This window comes from Pan troglodytes, chromosome 16 (genome assembly GCF_028858775.2).
Source record: "Pan troglodytes isolate AG18354 chromosome 16, NHGRI_mPanTro3-v2.0_pri, whole genome shotgun sequence".
Lineage (NCBI taxonomy): Eukaryota > Metazoa > Chordata > Mammalia > Primates > Hominidae > Pan > Pan troglodytes.
This window is the reverse complement of record NC_072414.2, coordinates 24,257,871-24,279,108: the sequence shown is the minus strand read 5'-3', so window position 1 is coordinate 24,279,108 and position 21,238 is coordinate 24,257,871. Positions and strand designations below refer to the sequence as shown.

At 43.3% G+C, this 21,238-nt stretch overlaps 1 long non-coding RNA gene and 1 pseudogene across 1 annotated transcript in view; both read left to right on the top strand.

Annotated features, from left to right (window-relative positions):
• Positions 1–21,238, top strand: part of LOC129137098 (uncharacterized) — a 60,781-nt gene that overhangs the window by 23,863 nt on the left and 15,680 nt on the right. The window lies entirely within an intron of this gene.
• On the top strand, positions 3,723–6,305 carry LOC467640 (potassium/sodium hyperpolarization-activated cyclic nucleotide-gated channel 2-like; annotated as a pseudogene).

The window sequence follows — 21,238 nt, the reverse complement described above, 5'->3', positions numbered from 1 at the left end:
TTGTCATCTGTTGTAATGTCAATACTCATATTAGGTAAGGAGTTCCCTTTAATGACCTCTAAGGATTCTTTCAGCTGGAAGAGTTGTATCCATTCATCTGCTAATCTTCTTCATCAAAGGACAGTTGGAAAGGATGCGGCATTACTCCTTACAAGAAGGTGGAAGTCTAATTTTTAAACTATGAGCTTTTACCTTAATGTGAGCCATTTCTTTTTAAGCTAGGCATTTACATGTACTCCAATATAATTCCTTAGTAGAATACATTTATTTTTGGTGCAAAACAAAATTATTTAGTCCAGAGACACCCTTCACTGGCAAAGAAAGACATTCATTGTGCAGTGCAGTAATTCAGAGAAATATTACTTCCAAGTCTTTTTAAAGTTAAAGAAGAATGTTTTAGGGCCCATTTGAAAAGTGCTATTCATATGAACTTGAAGGTCATTACTCACAGATAATATTCAGGAGAACTCCTGTCTGGGCTGAGAGCAGCCACTTCTGTGCTGTTTCAAGTTTTCAGAAACCATGGTACCGTTACTCCTCTATAAGGTAGAAAAACCATATCTAACATATTTGATTTATTCCAAAAACTCAGCAAAATCGATTCTTTTTCACTCTTTGGAAGAAACTACAGAATGAGGAAAATCACTTCTTAAAAAATTCATCAAAATAACTATGTTAAGCCCTTATGATTTCCAGGCCCTGAGCCTGGTTCTGGAGTCATAGAGTTTAGAAGAAAAAGATGGAAATATGCAATCCAGTGGGACTTCCTTTATCAAATGAACGCAAGGGCCTGATTTCTTTGGTAGATAATGTGTTCAACTAAACGGATCTCTTTGAGATGAGAATATTACCTGCGCTGCACTGTCTGTACAATTGTGTCTGTACCTGGAGGAGTTTCCACAAGCAGCAGAGCCTGAGATTCTATGCATTTTAGATTTAGAAACCTCATTATACCAGTTCCTACAAGAATATATCTCTGAAAGGATGAATCTCACAAATCAAGCTCATAAAAATGCATAAACAATGCTTACATAATTTATAATGAGAAGATGTTCATTCCCAGCAATAGGGCAGAGCAGATAATTGAGTATCTCCCTAGTGCAGAACATTCAGAAGTACTGGATACTGTAGCAAACAGTTTCAAATGGAGAGCTGAAATTCCAACAAAGTCCCAAGACTACATTTTAAGACGAATCTGCAAACCACAACTGTAAAGCACATGAGTGGACCTCACTGACATCTTCGTTTTATAGTAGGAGGTGGTGCTCTGGGCTGCATCAGGTAGAAATTAGACCTAGATCCACAGTAAGCCTGTCCTATATGCTGACACTGCCCCTCCCTCCCAGTAAGCCAGAGACTAGAAAAACATTCAACCTCCTGTGGGTTCAGAGAAACAACAGAGAGCCTGTTTGACTGATCGCAGGTTCTAGGTGGTAAAGTCTCCCCTAAGAATTTATAGGCAAAGGCTGATGCCTCCAGTGTATTCACGTGTGAATTCATGCTCTTCTTGTGGCTTGGGAGTGGACAAAGTAAGACACTGATAGGAATTGTTTCCTGGATGGTAATACCACTGTGACATTGTTGTGGGAAGCAAGCTCTGAGACAGAGACTGACATGCAGGAGAGGGATGAGGGAATGCTCTTGGAATCTCCACCTGGACGTGAGGAGTAGAAAGCAGGACTGGGACTGGGCCGAGGAAGAGGGCAAGACTCAGCCAGCCTTGCAGGGAGTTCTAAAGATTACGTGGCTCTTAAGAATTATCTGGAGTAGGGCGAGAGGCGAGGCCCTTAGTGCTCCAAGTGAATCAGTCTTGGGATGCTCTGGGAGGGGGCCATGACCTTGGGTGGTGGGGCCATGTCGGAAGGGCTGGCACCTGACTGCACTGTCAGATGGGGCAGGCAGTAAGTCCTTACTCCTGAAAGGACTGTCTGTCCAGGGCTTCTGCTGGCAGCACTGTCAGTCTCGGGGCAATAAGCCCTTTACTCCTGAAGGGATATCAGGGTGGCCATCACTGTGTCACCACAGGGTTCTAGCAGAAGCAAACACAAGGCAGCTGTGAAGGGCAGGCCCTCCACCTAGGATTCCAGTTGACCCATCTAGCAGGATAAAGATAGAAAATGATGGCAGTTCTCGTAACTACAGCATAATTAATATCAGATTTAAAAAACCAGGTGAAGCTAAAATACCAGATTTTAAATAATGGAACTTGAAAGGGAGCTGATTAGAATTCATGAATCCTAAGGTCTTTGAATTATCCTGGTTAACTGGTGGAATTAAAACTGTATAGTTAACTATATGTATTAAAATATGAAAGGGAATCTTCAAAAATAGGGAAAATAAAATGTATAGCTCTCCAGCAAAAACAGAAAAATGAGCATAATACATACCATATAATAAAAAGAATGGAATACATCTAAATGTATTGGTAAAATAATATAAATGATCAAAAGATGTTTCTTATAAGGCACAAAATTAACATTATCTGCCACTTTATACGTAGAATCTGGAGGACCTTGAATAGCCTAACTATAATGCCCCTACCCACCCTGCTCCAGTGGCAGGTCCACTAGACAACCTTCCTTATCATGGGTGGCAGAGCCCGGAAGCAAGTGTCACTCCACCCTCTTGTTACTACAAAGCCTGACTCCCTCAGCTCCTGCTTGTTCACTCTGTTTCCAAGCGCAGCCCTCATGTGGCCCCACATCATGTGGTTCCATCCTCCCCTGGGCCGTGTGTGCCTGTGACTAATAAGCTGGTGTGAACTCATCTGTCTAGTGTTGGGTGTCATGTGTCCACTCATTTCCATAACCCCAGTGTGGGAATCTCTCCTCCACAAATGGGATGGAGACGAGATGGATACATGCCAATAAAAAGACATAGATATTCGTATTGAAATATTTTATAACAGAAAAATGTTGAGAGTAAACATGTATATAGTATAGGGAAATAGACATATTAATATAAAAGGAAGGAAAATATATAGCAGACATTTTCTAATCAGAAGAAAGCCACCATGGTATTATTACCATCCAGAAAAATAAACCATACAGTAAAATGTATCATTAGGAATAAATACATTCAGTACATGAGGGTCAAGTATACAACTCCTCAGAAATAAGACAACAGTTTTTGTCTAAACCTAAGAACATAATATCAACTATGCACAGTCAGAACTTCATGAAGAAATTGGTAAGTAAAGTGATCACATATTTGTCAAGTGTGTCAATATTTAACTGCAACAAATAATTAGAAAGTACATATTCTCATTCACTCATGGAACATTTATAAAAATGGGCTATGTGCCATAAATACAAGAAAATTTTCAATAAAGATATGCAGACGTTATCCAACTGTTCTTCAGTCGTAAGGCAATGCAATTAGAAATCAAAATAAAAAATAACAAAAAAGATTATATGTTAATATTTTAAAATCCTCATAAGTCATTAGTCAAATAACAATTTTTATTTGTAATCATAAGAAAACATTTGTATTAGTAATATACTGTTGCATAACAGGTCGCCCCCCTACTTAGTGATTTCAAAAACAATAATCTTTGATGATCTCTCATTTGTGGGTGGGTCATGTACTTAGGAGCAGCTCAAATATATATTTCTGGTTTGGGAGCTCTCAGGAGGCTTCAGGCAGATGTCTGGGGTAACGTCCACGTAAAGACTTGAACTGGTCGGCGGCTCCGCTCTGCACTGCCGGGCGCCGCCTCGCCATGGACGCGCGCGGGGGCGGCGGGCGGCCCGGGGAGAGCCCCGCCGCCGCCGCGCCCCCCTCAACAGCAGCCGCCCCGGGCCGAGGCGTTGCCCCCGGAGGCGGCGGAGGAGGCGGCGGAGGAGGGCGGCCCGCGGGACCGGCTCTGCAGCCGCGACAGCTAGTGCGGCCGCCCCGGCATCCCGGGCACGGCGAGCACGGCCAAGGGCAGCCGGAACGGCCGAGTGCGGGCGCGGCTAGCCGCAGTGCAGCCCCGCGGGGCCCGAGGGCCCGGCGCGGGGGCCCAAGGTGTAGTTCTTGTGCCCCGGGGCGGCCTCGGGGCCCGCGCCGGGGCCGGGGCCGGGGCCGGCGGAGGAGGCCGGCAGCGAGGTGGCGGCCCGGCGGCGGAGCCGCGCCGCAGCCGGGCCAGCTTCATGCAGCGCCACTTCGGCGCGCTCCTGCAGCTGGGCGTCAACAAGTTCTCTCTGCGGATGTTCGGCAGCCAGAAGGCCGTGGAGCGCGAGCAGGAGCGCGTCCAGTCAGCGGGGGCCTGGATCATCCACCCGTACAGCAACTTCAGGTTCTACTGGGTCTTCACCATGCTGCTGTTCGTGGTGGGAAACCTCATCATCATCCCAGTGGGCATCACCTTCTTCAAGGACGAGACCACCACCCTGTGGATCGTGTTCAACGTGGTCTCGGACACCTTTTTCCTCATGGACCTGGTGTTGAACTTCCGCACCGGCATTGTGATCGAGGACAACACGGAGATCATCCTGGACCAAGAGAAGATCAAGAAGTACGTGCGCACGTGGTTCATGGTGGACTTCGTGTCCTCCATCCCCGTGGACTACATCTTCCTCATCGTGGAGAAGGGCATCGACTCCGAGGTCTACAAGACGGCGTGCACCCTGCGGATCGTGCGCTTCACCAAGATCCTCAGCCTCCTGCGGCTGCTGCGCCTCTCGCGCCTGATCCGCTACATCCACCAGTGGGAGGAGATCTTCCACATGACCTATGACCTGGCCAGCGCGGTGATGCGGTTCTGCAACCTCATCAGTATGATGCTGCTGCTCTGCCACTGGGATGGCTGCCTGCAGTTCCTGGTGGCCATGCTGCAGGACTTCCCGTGCAACTGCTGGGTGTCCATCAATGGCATGGTGAACCACTGGTGGAGCGAACTGTATTCCTTCGCACTCTTCAAGGCCATGAGCCACATGCTGTGCATTGGGTATGGCCGGCAGGCGCCCGAGAGCATGACGGACATCTGGCTGACCATGCTCAGCATGATTGTGAGTGCCACCTGCTACGCCATGTTCATCGGCCACGCCACTGCCCTCATCCAGTCGCTGGACTCCTCGCGGCGCCAGTACCAGAAGTACAAGCAGGTGGAGCAGTACATGTCCTTCCACAAGCTGCCGGCCGACTTCCGCCAGAAGATCCACGACTATTACGAGCACCGTTACCAGGGCAAGATGTTCGACGAGGACAGCATCCTGGGCGAGCTCAACGGGCCCCTGCGGGAGGCGATTGTCAACTTCAACTGCCGGAAGCTGGTGGCCTCCATGCCGCTGTTCGCCAATGCTGACCCCAACTTCGTCACGGCCATGCTGACCAAGCTCAAGTTCGAGGTCTTCCAGCCGGGTGACTACCTCATCCGCGAAGGCACCATCGGGAAGATGTACTTCATCCAGCACGGCGTGGTCAGCGTGCTCGCTAAGGGCAACAAGGAGATGAAGCTGTTCGATGGCTCCTACTTCGGGGAGATCTGCCTGCTCACCCAGGGCCACCGCATGGCGAGCGTGCGGGCCAACACCTATTGCCGCCTCCTTTCGCTGAGCGTGGACAACTTCAACGAGGTGCTGGAGGAGTACCCCATGATGCGGCGCGCCTTCGAGACGGTGGCCATCGACCGCCTGGACCGCATCGGCAAGAAGAATTCCATCCTCCTGCACAAGGTGCAGCATGACCTTAACTCGGGCGTATTCAACAACCAGTAGAACGCCATCATCCAGGAGATCGTCAAGTACGACGGCGAGATGGTGCAGCAGGCCGAGCTGGGTCAGCGCCTGGGCCTCTTCCCGCCGCCGCCGCCGCCGCAGGTCACCTCGGCCATCGCCACGCTGCAGCAGGCCGTGGCCATGAGCTTCTGCCCGCAGGTGGCGCGGCCGCTCGTGGGGCCGCTGGCGCTCGGCTCGCCGCGCCTCGTGCGCCGCCCGCCCCCGGGGCCCGCACCTGCCGCCGCCTCACCCGGGCCCCCGCCCCCCGCCAGCCCCCTGGGCGCGCCCGCCAGCCCCCGGGCACCGCGGACCTCGCCCTACGGCAGCTTGCCCGCCGCCCCCCTTGCTGGGACCGCCCTGCCCTCGCGCCGCCTGAGCTGCGCGTTGCGCCCACTGTCCGCCTCGCAGCCCTCGCTGCCCCACGGAACGCCTGTCCCAGCGGCCTCCACACGCCCGGCCAGCAGCTCCACACCGCGCCTGGGACCCACGCCTGCTGCCCGGGCCGCCGCGCCCAGCCCGGATCGCAGGGACTCGGCCTCACCCGGCGCCACCAGCGGCCTGGACCCCCAGGACTCCGCGCGCTCGCGCCTCTCGTCCAACTTGTGACCCTCGCCAACCGCCCTGCGGGCCCAGGAGGGCCGGAGGCGGGGCCGTCATCCAGACCAAAGCCATGCCATTGCGCTGCCCCGGCCGCCAGCCCTCCCAGAAGCCACAGACAAGACATAGGTAGCCGTAGTTGGACTGACGGGCAGGGCCGGCGGGGCAGCCCCCTCCGCGTCCCCGGCCGTCCCCCCTCATCGCCCTGCGCCCACTCCCATCGCCCCTGCCCCCGGCGGCGGCCTCGCGTGCGAGGGGGCTCCCTTCACCTCAGTTCCTCAGTTCCCCCAGCTGTAAAACAGGGACGGGGCGGCCCAGTGGCTGAGAGGAGCCGGCTGTGGAGCCCCGCCCGCCCCCCGCCCTCTAGGTGGCCCGCCGTCCGATGAGGATCGTTTTTTAAGTGCAATACTTGGCCCACCGGCTTCCCGCTGCCCCCATCGCGCTCATGCAATAACTGACCCGGCCCCCGTCCACGCGCGTCCCGCGGTGACCTTGGGGAGCAGCACCCCAGCTCCCTCCAGCACTGGCACCGAGGGGCGGGCCTGGTTGCGCCCGGCGCGGGGGCGAGGCTGGGGTCCCGCCACCGTGATGAATGTACTGACGAGCTGAGGCAGCAGTGCCCCCACCGTGGCCCCTACGCCCAATTAACCCCCACACCCCCATTCCGCGCAATGAACGACAGCATCGGCAAAAAAAAAAAAAAAAAAAAAAAAAAAAAAAAAAAGACTTGAACTAGAGAACTTACTTCCAAGGCAGCTAACTCACATTTCTGGGAAGTAGGTTCTGAGAAGTCCATTCCTTCCCACACAACCTCCTGCCCCAGGGCTGCTTGAGTGTCGTCTCAGGGTGGTGGCTGACTTCTTCCAGAAATGAAGAGATGTAAGAGCCAGGGAGAGCCAGGCAGAAGTTACAGGTCCACTAGACAACCTACAGTATGGCAAATTACAGTTGCCTGTTTCCTAGAAAAATTTATACCAGCTGAAGTAATTACAGGAGATAGAAAACTTTAATGGTCCTACATGAATTAAATGAATTACATCAACTCTTGAAAATTAACTTTGACAAAGTACCAAAGATGTGTTGCTAATAAATTCTATTCAAGGTACAGATACTTCTAGTCTTATATCATCTGTACTAGAGAATAGAAAAAGAAACAGAAAGAAATATATAAAAATATGTGAGAATAAAGCATTATAGTCCAAGCTCATTTATGGAGAGAGATGCAAATATCCTGAATTTAAAAAAATAAAGTATATACTTTACTCACAGAAAGCAATATACCTAAAATTAAATCTAACATAAATATGCAAAACATTTATGCAGAAGTAAATGTAGCATTGTCTTTCAACACAGAAAATAAACTAAAAATGAATGAGTAGATAGGCAAGGTTTTTGTATCAGAGGCCTAAATATTATGAAGATATTTAATAATTAAATGCAATTCAAATATAAATACCAGCAGGGTATTTCATTGAAAAAAGTTAAATATAAAATTTATATGAAAGTGTATAGGGCCAAGAAAAAAAAAATTTGGAAAAGAAGAACTGTGCAGTAAAGTGTTAACTCAGCAGGCCTGGGCTGCCCAAACCCTGCATATTCCGGAGGGCTTCAGGACAGTCCCTGACAGGCTCCTGGAGATAACCTCTGAGCCTTTGTAATATTCTGTGTGATTTGAGTGACTTTGTAAACCTGAAGCTTTGGGTCACACCACATGCTATCAACATGCTTTATAGTGAACACCTGTTTATGTATGCCTGGGCCTTGGGTCACATTGTGTCACTTTGACCTCTGGGAGTGGCAGACAGCTGACTGGAGACTGAGTGGTTGAGGTCAGTCATGTGGAGCACAACTGGAAGCCCATGCCTCCTCCTTAGTGCTGGACTCTGCTGTGCGCACCTTTTTCCTTGCTGCTTCTAATCTATATCCTTTCACTGTAATTAACAATAGCTGTGGGTCTAATAGCTGTCTGTGTCCTGTGAGTCTTTCTAGCAAATCGTGCACTGGAACCAAAGTGGGTGGGCACTCACCAACTAAAACTATCAAACCTACTAGGAATCTATGAAAATTAAAGAACGTGGCAGTGCATAGACATAGCCAATAGGCAAAAGAGAATCAAACCTTAAGTGCAAAGAAATGCATTGCAGATCAGCAAGTAAGAGGTAAATTATGGGATAAAGTGATCCAAACACTGTTTATTCAGGAAAAATGTAGATTTTTATCAGACACCGTTTATAAAAATGTTTCAGATAGATTAAAACCTAATAGTGAGCAGCAAAATTAAGCATGTCTTTGGAAGAATAAGGATCATGTTCTTGTTCTCAGGATGGGGACAGATTTACTAATGTAGACAATCATAAGAAAATAGGTATTATAATAATTTGACAACATTAAAGTTAAACATACCTGTATGCAAAAAGACACCATAAGCCAGCAAGGATTAGGTATCATGTATCTCTAACCATGTGATATAGCTGACAGGGGCTTAGTATATTCAGATTATACATCAATCAAGTTAATTAATCCATTCAAACAAATCCTTATTGAATGTCTATGTGCCAGGCCCTGTTCTAGTCATCAGGGTAACTGTAGGAAACAAAACTAATATCCTCCCCTCATAGGAGAGGCAGACACTAATAAATACATCATTACATATGTTGATAAACCTCAGATTTCAGAAAGTACCAAGGAGAGAACTAAAGCAGGTGGGAGAATAGAGCTTCGTGAGAGATGGGAGATGCTATTTTAGATTGGCTGTTCATAAAAAGAATAATTTTAAACCCAATGGGTTATGTAAAAATCAGTATAGAATAGAAAAATGACCCAATAGAAAAAGACAATTTTCAGCCGGGCACGGTGGCTCACACCTGTAATCCCAGCACTTTGGGAGGCTGAGACAGGTGGATCAGTTGAGGTCAGGAGTTCGAGATCAGCCTGGCCAACATGGTGAAACACCACCTCTACTAAAAATACAAAATTTAGCCAGGTGTGGTGGCACACACCTGTAGTCCCTGCTACTTGGGAGGCTAATGCACAAGAATCGCTTGAACTTGGGAGGCGGAGGTTGCAGTAAGCTGTGATCTTGCCACTACGCTCCAGCCTGGGCGACAAAGCAAGACTGTCTCAAAATTAAAAAAAAAAAAAGAAAAAGACAATTCTTGATTGAATAAACTGAATGCCCAATAAACATTTGAAAAGATCTCTGTAATGTATTTAACATAATTTTACATCTCTGTTCATATTAGAGAATTTATGGGGTTTTTAATAAAACACTTGGCCCTGAGTTGATAATTTCTGAAGCTGGGTGATAGGTTAATGGTGGTTGATTATATTATTCTCACTCTCTGTCTCACTCATTACACACACTCACACACACACGAAATCATACATGATGATTTATACAGTTACTTATAGTTTACATAATTTATATATTTAACATAAATATAAGTATAAAAATAATTATTATAAATATAAATTATATGAAAATAATTTATAATGAATTCTAAGGTAATTAAGACACAAATAACAAATTTTAGGACTGAAACAGGGATATGGCCACAGATCATACAGGTATTAAAAAATAACTAGTAAATCTATGAAAATCTTTATACAAAATTATCTTTATACTATGAAAATCTTTATACAAAAATTGCTGAAAAACAGACAACTTCCTCCAAGCATATGATTTATTAAAGTGCATTCAAAAATATAAAGTCTTCACAACCCTATAATTATAAAATTGAATCTGTAATTAAACAATTTGTCATCAAGAAATGCCAAGTCCCAAAGGATTTACTGATGATTTTTACCACCAAACATTTGAGGAAGAAATAAGAAGTCATATTACACAAATCATTCTAGAGAATAGAAGAAGAGAAAATACTTTCCAATGAGGGAAAGATAATCTTGGTCACAACCAAAACCAAAATAAGAGTATCGGAAAAAATAAAATTGCTCTTGAATTCTTAACAAGTTACTCTAAACTCTTGAAAGACAATTTCTCTCTTGAATATGACTTAAAAATAAATCCAAGCCAGGCGCAGTGGCTCATGCCGGTAATCCCAGCACTTTGGGAGGCCAAGGCAGGCGGATCACTTGAGGCTAGGAGTTCAAGACCAGCCTGGCCAACATGGTGAAACCCCATGTCTACTAAAAATACAAAAAAATTAGCCAGGCGTGGTGGCGGGTGCCTGTAATCCCAGCTACTTGGGAGGGTGAGGCAGGAGGACCCCTTCAACCTGGGAGGCAGAGGTTGCAGTGAGCCAAGATTGCACCACTGCACTCCAGCCTTGGCAACAAAGTGAGACTGTGTCTCAAAACATAAAACTACAAAATAAATCCAAATAAAAACATTAGCAAACTGAGTCTAGTGACATATACATAAAGGAAAATACATCATGGTCATGTTGGGGGCCAGGGATACAAGATTAGTTTAACATATGAAAATCAATCAACATAATTCTCCATGAAAAAAACATTTTAAAAAATTGAACTGTCTAGTTATGATTGTTAAAAAAGAAACTATCACTATATTAGAAATAGGAATACACTTTCTAAATGTGAGAAAGGTGTTTTTATATTGAATGAAAAAATGTTGTAAGAGCATTCTCAGAGATTAGAAATTAAAACAACAGGATGTCTGCTCTTACCATTGTTATTCAACATGATACTGGAGGTGCTAGTCTGTGCACTGAGGCAAGAGATAGCCAGAAAAGCGTGTATCATTTTCAAGTGCCGGAATAACGAAAATGCTCAAAAAAGCAAAAAGGATGGGGCATATCAGAGAGATATAGAAGTGACCCTGATATAAAATAAATAACATGGTATTGGCTTACAACCCAAAGTATAAAATCAATATACATGAGGTTACACTGATATAAATAAATGATTAAATGAACAAGTAAATACAAAAGAAAGAAGAAGGACAACTCTTTGTAGAAGAATTCCAGATAATATGAATAGATACTGTCTCTTCCAGGAATTGGACCTTAGTGTCTACCTCCCAGGCCACCTTGTGCCTGGCCTGGACTTAGTGATTCACATGCAAGACTAGAGTATTGAAAGCCGGGAAAGAGTATCTGTGTGGTAGAGAAACCTAGCAAACGCCTCCTTGACCACATGATCAAGGTGAACATCACCAGTAATGAGGCATGTTGGTATCACATCCCCTTGATATGAAGTGATGAGAAGGAAGCTTAACCTCTGCAGAATTTTTTCCAAAAGCTCATAATTCCAGCCTAATCAGGAAAAAAATAATCAAACACAAAGAGCATTCTAAGGACCTGACCAGTAGTCTTCAAACTGTCGATACACAGTAACAAGGAGAGGCTAAGAGTTGGCCACAGGCCAGAGGAACCCAAGGAAACGTAGTGATTAAGTGCCAGATAGTATCCTGAACTGGATACTGGGAACAGAAAAAGAACATTGGTGTAAAAACTTAGTGGAATGCAAATACATTACTGTTAATGAAAATTCAGAATTTAATATTGGTTTCTTAGTTTTGGCAAACGTAGCATGGTTGTGTAACATGTTAACTTTAAGGGAAGCTGGATAAGATAACTCTCTTTACTTTTTTTGCAGCTTTTCTGTAGATCTAAAATTATTCCAAAAGTAAAAAGTTTATTACATAAAAGAAAGAAGTCACAAAACTCTTATTTTAAGACTTACATGGCAAATTAAGTGGCCATGATTAAACAAGTCATATTTTTTCTATGTATGTATGTATTTATTTTTAAAATTAGTTAACTTATACATATATATTTTTAAATTTTACTTCAAGTTCTGGGATACATGTGCAGAATGTGCAGGTTTGTTACATAGGTATAGAAGTGTCATGGTGGTTTGCTGTGCCTATCAACCTGTCATCTAGGTTTTAAGCGCCGCATACATTAGGTATTTGTCCTAATGCTCTCCCTCCCCTTGTCCCCCACTTCCCTACAGGCCCCAGTGTGTGATGTTCCCCTCCCTGTGTCCATGTGTTCTCATTGTTTAACTCCCACTTATGAGTGAGAACATGCAGTGTTTGGTTTTCTGTTCCTGTGTTAGTTTGCTGAGAATGATGGCTTCCAGCTTCATCCATGTCCCTGCAAAGGACATGAACTATATTTACTTTTTTTTTTTTTTTTTGAGACAGAGTTTCACTCTTGTTGCCCAAGCTGGGCAATGGTGCAATCTTAGCTCACCACAACCTCTGCCTCCTGGTTCAAGTGATTCTCCTCCTTCAGCCTCCCGAGTAGCTGGGATTACAGGTATGTGCCACCACGCCTGGCTAATTTTTAGTAGAGACGAGGTTTCTCCATGTTGGTCAGGCTGGTCTTGAACTCCCAGCCTCAGGTGATCCACCTGCCTTGGCCTCCCAAAGTGCTGGGATTACAGGCGTGAGCCACCGTGCCTGGCCTATATTTAATTTTAATTGACAAAAAAAATTGTATGTTAAAGGTATACAAAATGATGTTTTGATATATGTATACAATGTAGAATGTTTAAATGGAGCTAATTAATATATGCGCCACCTCACATACTTATTATTGTCTTGTGATGAGAACTTTTAATATTTACTCCCTTAGTGATTTTTAAGTATACAATACATTGTTGTTAAGTACAGTCACCATGTTGTACAATAGAGCTCTTTAAGTCATTCCTCCTGTCTGGCTGAAAATTTGTGTCCTCTGACCATTATCTCCCCATTTCCTCTTCTCCCTAGCCTGTGCAACCACCATTCTACGCTCTACTCTTAGAAGGTTTTTAGATTTCATATGTATGTGAGATCACGTGATATCTTCCTTCCTCCCTCCCTTCTTCCTTCCTTCCTCTCTTTCTCTCTTTTCTTTTCTTTCCTTTTCTTTTCTTTCTTTCTTTCTTTCATCTCTCTTTCCTTCCTTTCTTCCTTCCTTCCTTTCTCTTTCTCTTTCATCTCTCCTTCCTTCCTTCCTTCCTTCCTTCCTTCCTTTCTTCCTTCTTTCAGACAAGGTCTCACTCTGTCATTCAGGCTGGAGTGCAGTAGCGTGATCATAGCTCACTGCAGCCTTGAACTCCTGGGTTCAAGCGATCTTTCTGCCTCAGCACCCTCCAAGTAGCTGGGACCACAGGCTATATCACCATGCCTGACTAATTTTTTAAATTTTTTTTTTTTTTTTTGTAGAGACAGGGTCTCCCTATGTTGCCCAAGCTGGTCTCAAACTACTGGGCTCAAATGATCCTTCCTCCTTGGCCTCCCAAAATGTTGGATTGCAGGTGTGAGCCACTGCACCTGGTTCATTATTTGTCTTTCTGTGCTTAGCTTATTTCGTAAAGAAGTCAATATTAAATATTAAAAGTTATTATAAAGATATATTAGCAAGACAGTATGGTAGGGACATAAATATAAACACACATACCAACAGAACATGACAAAAGAACAAAACCAGCCGCATGCATACTCGATGGAGACAAAGGTAACACTGCAGAATGGTGAAGGAAGAACAGTCATTTTAATGACAGTGTTGGCTTAATTGAGTATTCATGTTCAAAAAAGAAATTTGAGCCTTATTTTACATCTCATAGACACACACTATAACTTCCTTGTGGAGTTTAAATGCAATAAGTGAGCAATAAAAATTTTAGAATATATTCTAACAGATTATATTAATGATCTTGGTGTAGGAACAGATTTTTTAAAACACTATATAGGAAACTTTAAACATAAAAAAGATTGATAAGTTAGACTACACTAAAATATTGAATATATCTTCAATGAAATACAATGTTTAAATAATGAAAACATAAATCACAGAGTAGGAGAGAATATTTTAAGTATGGCAGCGAAGGTCCTATGCCTAGATGATATAAAGTGCTTCTAAAAGCCAGTAAGAAAAAGACTCAATTAAAACATTGGGAAAACGTTTGGATAGGCACTTCATAATAAAAGAGTATTCAAATGATCAATGCTCACATTAAAAGTGGTTCAACATCGTTAATCATCAGGAAACTGCAAAGTAAACCAATCAAGAGATAACACTGTGTACTCATCAAGAGGCCTACATTTTTTATTTTATTTGCTTACATTTTTACTTTAGATTCAGGGGGTACATATACAGGTTTGTTACAGGGGTATATTGCATGATGCTGAGGTTTGGGCTTCTATTGATCCCGTCATCCATGTAGTGAACATACTGCATGATAGGAGGTTTTTAGCCCTTCTCCCCTCTTTTTCCTCCTTTGGAGTCCCCAGTGTCTATTGTTCCCATCTTTATGCTCACATATACCCACAATATAGCTCCCACTTATAAGAGAACACGTGACTTTTGGTTTTCTGTTGATGCATTAGTTCACTTAGGATGGTGGCCTCCGACTGCATCCATGTTGCTGCAAGGGATATTATTTTATTCTTTTCCATGGCTGCATAGTATTCCGTGGTGTATAGGTACCACATTTTCTTTATCCGATCCAGAGTTGACGGGCACCTGGATTCCATGTCATTGCTATTATGAAGAGCACTGCAATGAACATATAAGCTCATGTGTCTTTTCAGTGAAATGGCTTATTTTCCTTTGGGCATACACCCAGTAATAAAATTGCTGGATCAAATGGTACCTCAAATCTTAGTTCTTTGAGAAATCTCCAAACTGCTCTCCATAGTAGCTGGAGTAATTTACATTCCCACCAACAATGTATAAAATTTCCCCTTTCTTTACAACCTCACCAACATCTGTTATTTTTTGACTTTTAATATTGGCCATTCTGACTGATGTGAGATGATATCTCATTGTGGTTTTGATTTGCATTTTTCTAATGATTAATGATGTTGAACTTTTTTTTTCATCTGTTTGCTGGCCACTTATATGTCTTCTTTTGAGAAGTATCTGTTCACGTCCTTTGCCCACTTTTTAATGGGGTTATTTGTTTTTTGCTTGTTGATTTGTTTAAGTTGCTTATAGATGCTGCTTTGTTGGATGTACAGTTTGCAAATATTTTCTCTCATTCTGTAGGTTGTCTGTTTACTGTGTTGATGTTTTTTTGTTGTTGTTGTGCAAAATCTCTTTAGTTTAATTAAATCCTACTCACCAATTTTTGTTTCTGTAACAATTGCTTTTGGGGACTTGGCCAAAAATTCTTTGCCAAGGCCATGCTAAAGAAAGGTATTTTCTATGTTTTATTCTAGCATTTTTACAGTTTCAGGTCTTACAATTAAGTCTTTAATCCCCCTGAGTTAATTTTTGTATATGGGCTAAGTGTCCAGTTTCATTCTTCTGCATATTATTAGGCAGTTTTCCCTGCACCATTTGTTGAATATGGAGTCTTTTCCCCATTACTTGTTTCTGTTGACTTTGTCAAAGATCAGTTGGTTGTAAGCGTGTGACCTTATTTCTGGGTTCTCTATACTGTCTCATTGGTCTATGTGTCTCTTTTTGTACCAGTACCATGCTGTTTTGGTTACTGTAGCCTTGTGGAATAGTTTAAAGACTTTACCAAAAAACTCCTAGACCTGGTAAATGACTTCAGTAAAGCTTCAGGATACAAAATCAGCATACACAAATCAGTAGCATTTCTATATACCAATAGTTTTTAAGCTGAGAACCAAATCAAGAGTGAAATCCCATTCAAAATAGCACCACCCCCCAAAAAATTAAAATACTTAGGAATACATCTAACCAAGGAGGTGAAAAATCTCTACAAGGAGAACTACAAAACACTACTCAAAGAAATCATAGATGACACAGACCAAGGGAAAAACATTCCATGCTGGTGTTTTGAAAGAATCAATATTGTTAAAATGTCCATACTATAGATTCAGCATTATTTCTATCAAATTACCAATGCAATTTTTCACAGAATTAGAAAAACTGTTCTAATATTCATATGGAACCCAAAAAGAGCCAAAGTCATTCTAAGAAAAATAAAACCAGAGGCATCACATTACTTAACTTCATGATGGCTAAAATTTAAGGATTGACAGAAACATATTATATTACTGGTGTAGGTATAAATTATTACCATTAATTTGGAAAACTATTGACAGTATGTCAGTTTTGAACAAAATCATACCCTATGAGTTAGCAACTCCACTTTTGGGTACACACCCAGAACATGATTATCAAAAGGCATCCAAGTTTTATTTCATAAGCACCTAAGGATGTGGATCAAAATGCAAATCTGCTACACAAAATTAGTAGCCAGAGGGTTCTTGGTGAGTCTGGAAGCAAAGCACAGCATTACTTTTTATTACTCAGCCGTCATGGCCCAGTTGCCTTTGGCGGGTGAGGCCAGCTGGCCAGTAGCTCAGATGGAGCAGGTATGAGGGGGTAAGAGCAGTGGTCCATCTGTCACTGGAGAAGCCTAGTCACCTGGGCAGAATATCTTGAACCTAGGATAAGTTCATCCATGGTAGACCAACTCTGTGATGGAGTTATGAGATGGGGAAGGAGGGTCTGGCACCATGCAACAGGATTTCCCCCAAAGCTCAGCACTCCAAGGAGCACATCAGCATCAGGAATGTCTGCTGGAAGCCAGCGGCTGTGGAGGAGGGGCAGTAGCCACTGAGCCTAGGTTCAGAGCTTCAATCCCCTTCAGTCCTCTTGACTGGCAAGAGAACAGCAGAGTCTATTAGAGAGGAATTACCATTCCAAGCAAGAATTTAGGCCACATCTTTCAGAATGAGACCATTGAGTTGAGGTCCACTTAGCAGGGAAAGTGGCTTCAGGCTGTGGTTGACTGTTTAATTACACCCTGCTGTTCACTCTCTTCACCATTGTATGCAAAGTACAGCATCTCTGACAAGCAAGGAACACTGGCTTGCCCCACAGTGGCTGGCTGGGGTTGATGAAATGAGCAGCGAAGTAGCAGTGTGCCCAGTCCAAGCAGAGACTACCTCTAGCAGGGGCATGACATTCCCCAAGAGAGGGCATCTCCTTTAGCCTGGACCTTGGAGCAAAAGCAACCCATGGATCAGACCAATAGACAACATGCAGCCCTCATCTAACCCAAGTGGAATATAGCTGTTGGTATAAGCCACCGAGATTTTGAGGTTGTCCCCACAGGAAAGCAAACTAGCATAACACTGAATTGCTGAGCGAGTGGGTGGTTAATTAATAGCTCTCTTTCCCAACTAGAGCTTCCCTGAAAGTCCAAGGAGGCCTGGAGCATGCAGGGAGAGGACAAGCAGCCTCGGAGAGAAAGAGGGGAGGTACAAGTGACCTGGATGCAACACGGCCTGGCCCAGGAGGAATTGGATACTCTTAAGGGATATTTCACACAAGTCATATGAATCAGGAAGACTACCCCAGATCCATATAGGTATATAGGACAAGGCCAGACTACTCTCTATCCCCAACATGTCTCTCAACTGGAGAGTACTAAATACTGCCAATTCTTACTACCCAATTCCTGTTTTAATCAGTTATAAAATACAATTTAGTATATTGCCATGGATTTTTATATTGGTAATGTTTTCCTAAGGTGGCTTGCCAATTATCCCAGCCCCATTTGTTGAATAGGGTGTCCTTTCCCCACTTTATGTTTTTGTTTGCTTTGTTGAAGATCAGTTGGCTGTAAGTATTTGGCTTTATTTCTGGGTTCTCTATTCTGTTCCATTGGTCTATATGCCTGTTTTTATACCAGTACCATGCTGTTTTGGTGACTATGGCCTTAGGGTATATCAGTTGATGCCTCCAGATTTGTTCTTTTTGCTTAGTCTTTCTTTGGCTACGTGGGCTCTTTTTTGGTTCCATATGAATTTTAGGATTGTTTTTTCTAGTTCTGTGAAGAACGATGGTATGTTTTGATGGGAATTGCATTGAATTTGTAGATTGCTTTTGGCAATACGGTCATTTTCACAATATTGATTCTACCCATCCACGAGCGTGGGATGTGTTTTCATTTGTTTGTGTCATCTATGATTTCTTTCAGCAGTGTTTTGTAGCTTTTCTTGTAGAGGTCTTTTACCTCCTTGGTTAGGTATATTCCTAAGTTTTGTTTTGTTTTGTTTTCAGCTATTGTAAAAGGGGATGAGTTCTTGATTTGATTCTCAGGTTGGTTGCTGTTGGTGTATAGTAGAGCTACCGATTTGTGTACAATAAACTTGTATCCTGAAACTTTGCTCAATTCATTTATCAGTTCTAGGAGCTTTTCGGAGAAGTCTTTGGGGTTTTCTAGGTATATTATCATATCATCAGCAAACAGCAACAGTTTGACTTCCTCTTTAGCCATTTGGATGCCCTTTATTTCCTTCTCTTGTCTGATTACTTTGGCTAGGACTTTCAGTACTGTGCTGAATAGAAGTGGTGAAAGTGGGCATCCTTGTCTTGTTCCAGTTCTCAGGAGGAATGCTTTCAGCTCATCCCCCTTCAGTATTATGTTGGCTGTGGGTTTGTTGTAGATGGCTTTTGTTACCTTATGTCCCTTCTATGCTGATTTTGCTGAGGGCTTTAATCATTAAGGGATGCTTAATGTCAAATGCTTTTTCTGCGTCTATCGAGATAATCATGTAATTTTTGTTTTTAATCTTGTTTATGTGGTGTATTGCATTTATTGACTTGCGTAGTGTTAGTGGCTCTTTCTGCATACTTGAGAATATCTAGTTTTATGTCTCCTTTGAATCTGGGTAGGTTACTTAACCATGATGACAGTTCATTTCATTATTATATTTTAAAAATGTATTTTTTAAATTTTAAAATATTTAATTGACAAAGATTGAATATTTTTGGTGTGCAACATGATGATTTGACATATGTATGCATTGTGTAGTGATTACCAAAATCAAATTAATTAGCACATCCATCACCACCCATGCTGTATATGAGAACCCCAGAACTGATTCATCTTGTAACTGAAAGCTTGTATTCTTTGTCCAGCCTCTCACCCAGTTTCCCCTCTCCCCCACCCCTGGCATCACCATTTTACTCTGCTTCTATGAGTTTGACACTTTTATTTATTTATTTATTTTTGAGACAGATTTTTGCTCTTGTTGCCCAGGCTGGAGTGCAATGGCACAGTCTGAGCTCACTGTAACCTCTGCCTCCCGGGTTCAAGTGATTCTCCTGCCTCAACCTCCCGAGTAGCTGGGATTACAGGCATGGCATGTGCCACCACACCCAGCTAATTTTGTAATTTTAGTAGGGATGGGGTTTCACCATGTTGGTCAGGCTCCTCTTGAACTCCTGACCTCAGGTGATCCACCTGCCTCGGCCTCCCAAAGTGCTGGGATTACAGGTGTGAGCCACCATGCCCGGCCCAGTTTGACACTTTTAGATTCCACACATAAGTGAGATCATGCAGTATTTGTCTGTCTGTGTCTTTCTATGCTTATTTTATGTAACATGTCCTCCAGGTTCATCTGTGTTGTTGCAAATGGCAGGATTTCCTTTTTATGGCTGAGTAATAGTCCGCTTTATGCTTCAAATTCTTCCCATCTTTCAGAACCAGATCCAATGCCATCTCTTCCGCAAAGTCTTCTTTGATCTTGAAGTTTGGCAGAGGAAGTTCTCCCCGCTGTGAGGTTTAATTATATTGATTTCCTCCTGGCCGTGGGTCTGTTTGTAATAGGGATTTATGCAGGAGATAGATAAGGTTTCTCATGCAGCTTGTCAGCTGGTATCATAGAGTGTTTTCTGTAGTTATTATTCTATAACTATTTATTTATGTTTTATAAGTCCTATGAAATATCACTTAAAGGAAAATTCTCTCAGCCTTGTTCCCAAATTCTGTGTGATCACAAAGACACTATTGCTTTCTAGGCCTTGCTTTCATGGAACTGAACCTAAATAGTGTACCTTTTTTAGGTATCTCCAGGGTCTTTCTTTAACTATTTTTGCTCAAGTAAAAGTGAATAGCAAAAATGGAGTATTTTAAACCTAAAAAAAAAAAAAAAAAAAAACAGAAAGGAAGTGAGGTGGCTTGACTTCCTCCTGAGTTTATAGTAAGTATATTTTCTCATGGGAAGAAAAAAACACACTGATGATTAGAAACACTTTGCTTTTTGTTCAGCCACAACCTAGCTATTTCCCACAAAGTTAATCCACTGTTACCAGAATAGGGAAGCATCTGTACACATGGAGAGAAATGGAACCTAAATATTTCTGGAAACCTCAAGTCACTTACACATTCCACAAGTTGCCTCATATCGAGAAACACAGAATTTGTTCAAACATTTCAATACTTCACCAGATTGAGTTTGCAAACAAAAACATTTTGGAATTGTGGCAAAGGGAGTGGCTGTCATGGCAGAGGTGAGCTCAGACATGTGGATTAGTATTCAGACGATAATTTGGCTCCAGAAATCATCACCACGGGGCACACAACCCTGTAGTCAGAAAGGACCTCATGAATCACCCCATAGATTACCCTAAAATTTAAAGATTTTCTCCAGAATGAACCTAGTAAAGAAGACTATTCTAAGAGGCAGCTTATCTCATTCTGAAAACATCTTTGTTGTTTCTTTCTTTCTTTTCTTTTCTTTTTTTTTTTTTTTTTTTTGAGATGGAGTCTAGCTCTGTCCCCCAGGCTGGAGTGCAGTGGCGCAATCTCGGCTCACTGCAAGCTCTGCCTCCTGGGTTCACGCCATTCTCCTGCCTCAGCATCCCGAGTAGCTGGGACTACAGGCGTCCGCCACCACGACTGGTTAATTTTTTGTAGTTTTAGTAGAGACGGGGTTTCACCGTGTTAGCCAGGATGGTCTTGATCTCCTGACCTTGTGATCCTCCTGCCTTGGCCTCCCAAAGTGCTGGGATTACAGGCATCAGCCACTGCGCCTGGCCTGTTTATCTTTATTTCTTTTTTTTTTCTTTTATTATTATACTTTAAGTTTTAGGGTACATGTGCACATTGTGCAGGTTATTTACATATGTATACATGTGCCATGCTGGTGCGCTGCACCCCCTAACTCGTCATCTAGCATTAGGTATATCTCCCAGTGCTATCCCTCCCCCCTCCCCCCACCCCACAACAGTCCCTAGAGTGTGATGTTCCCCTTC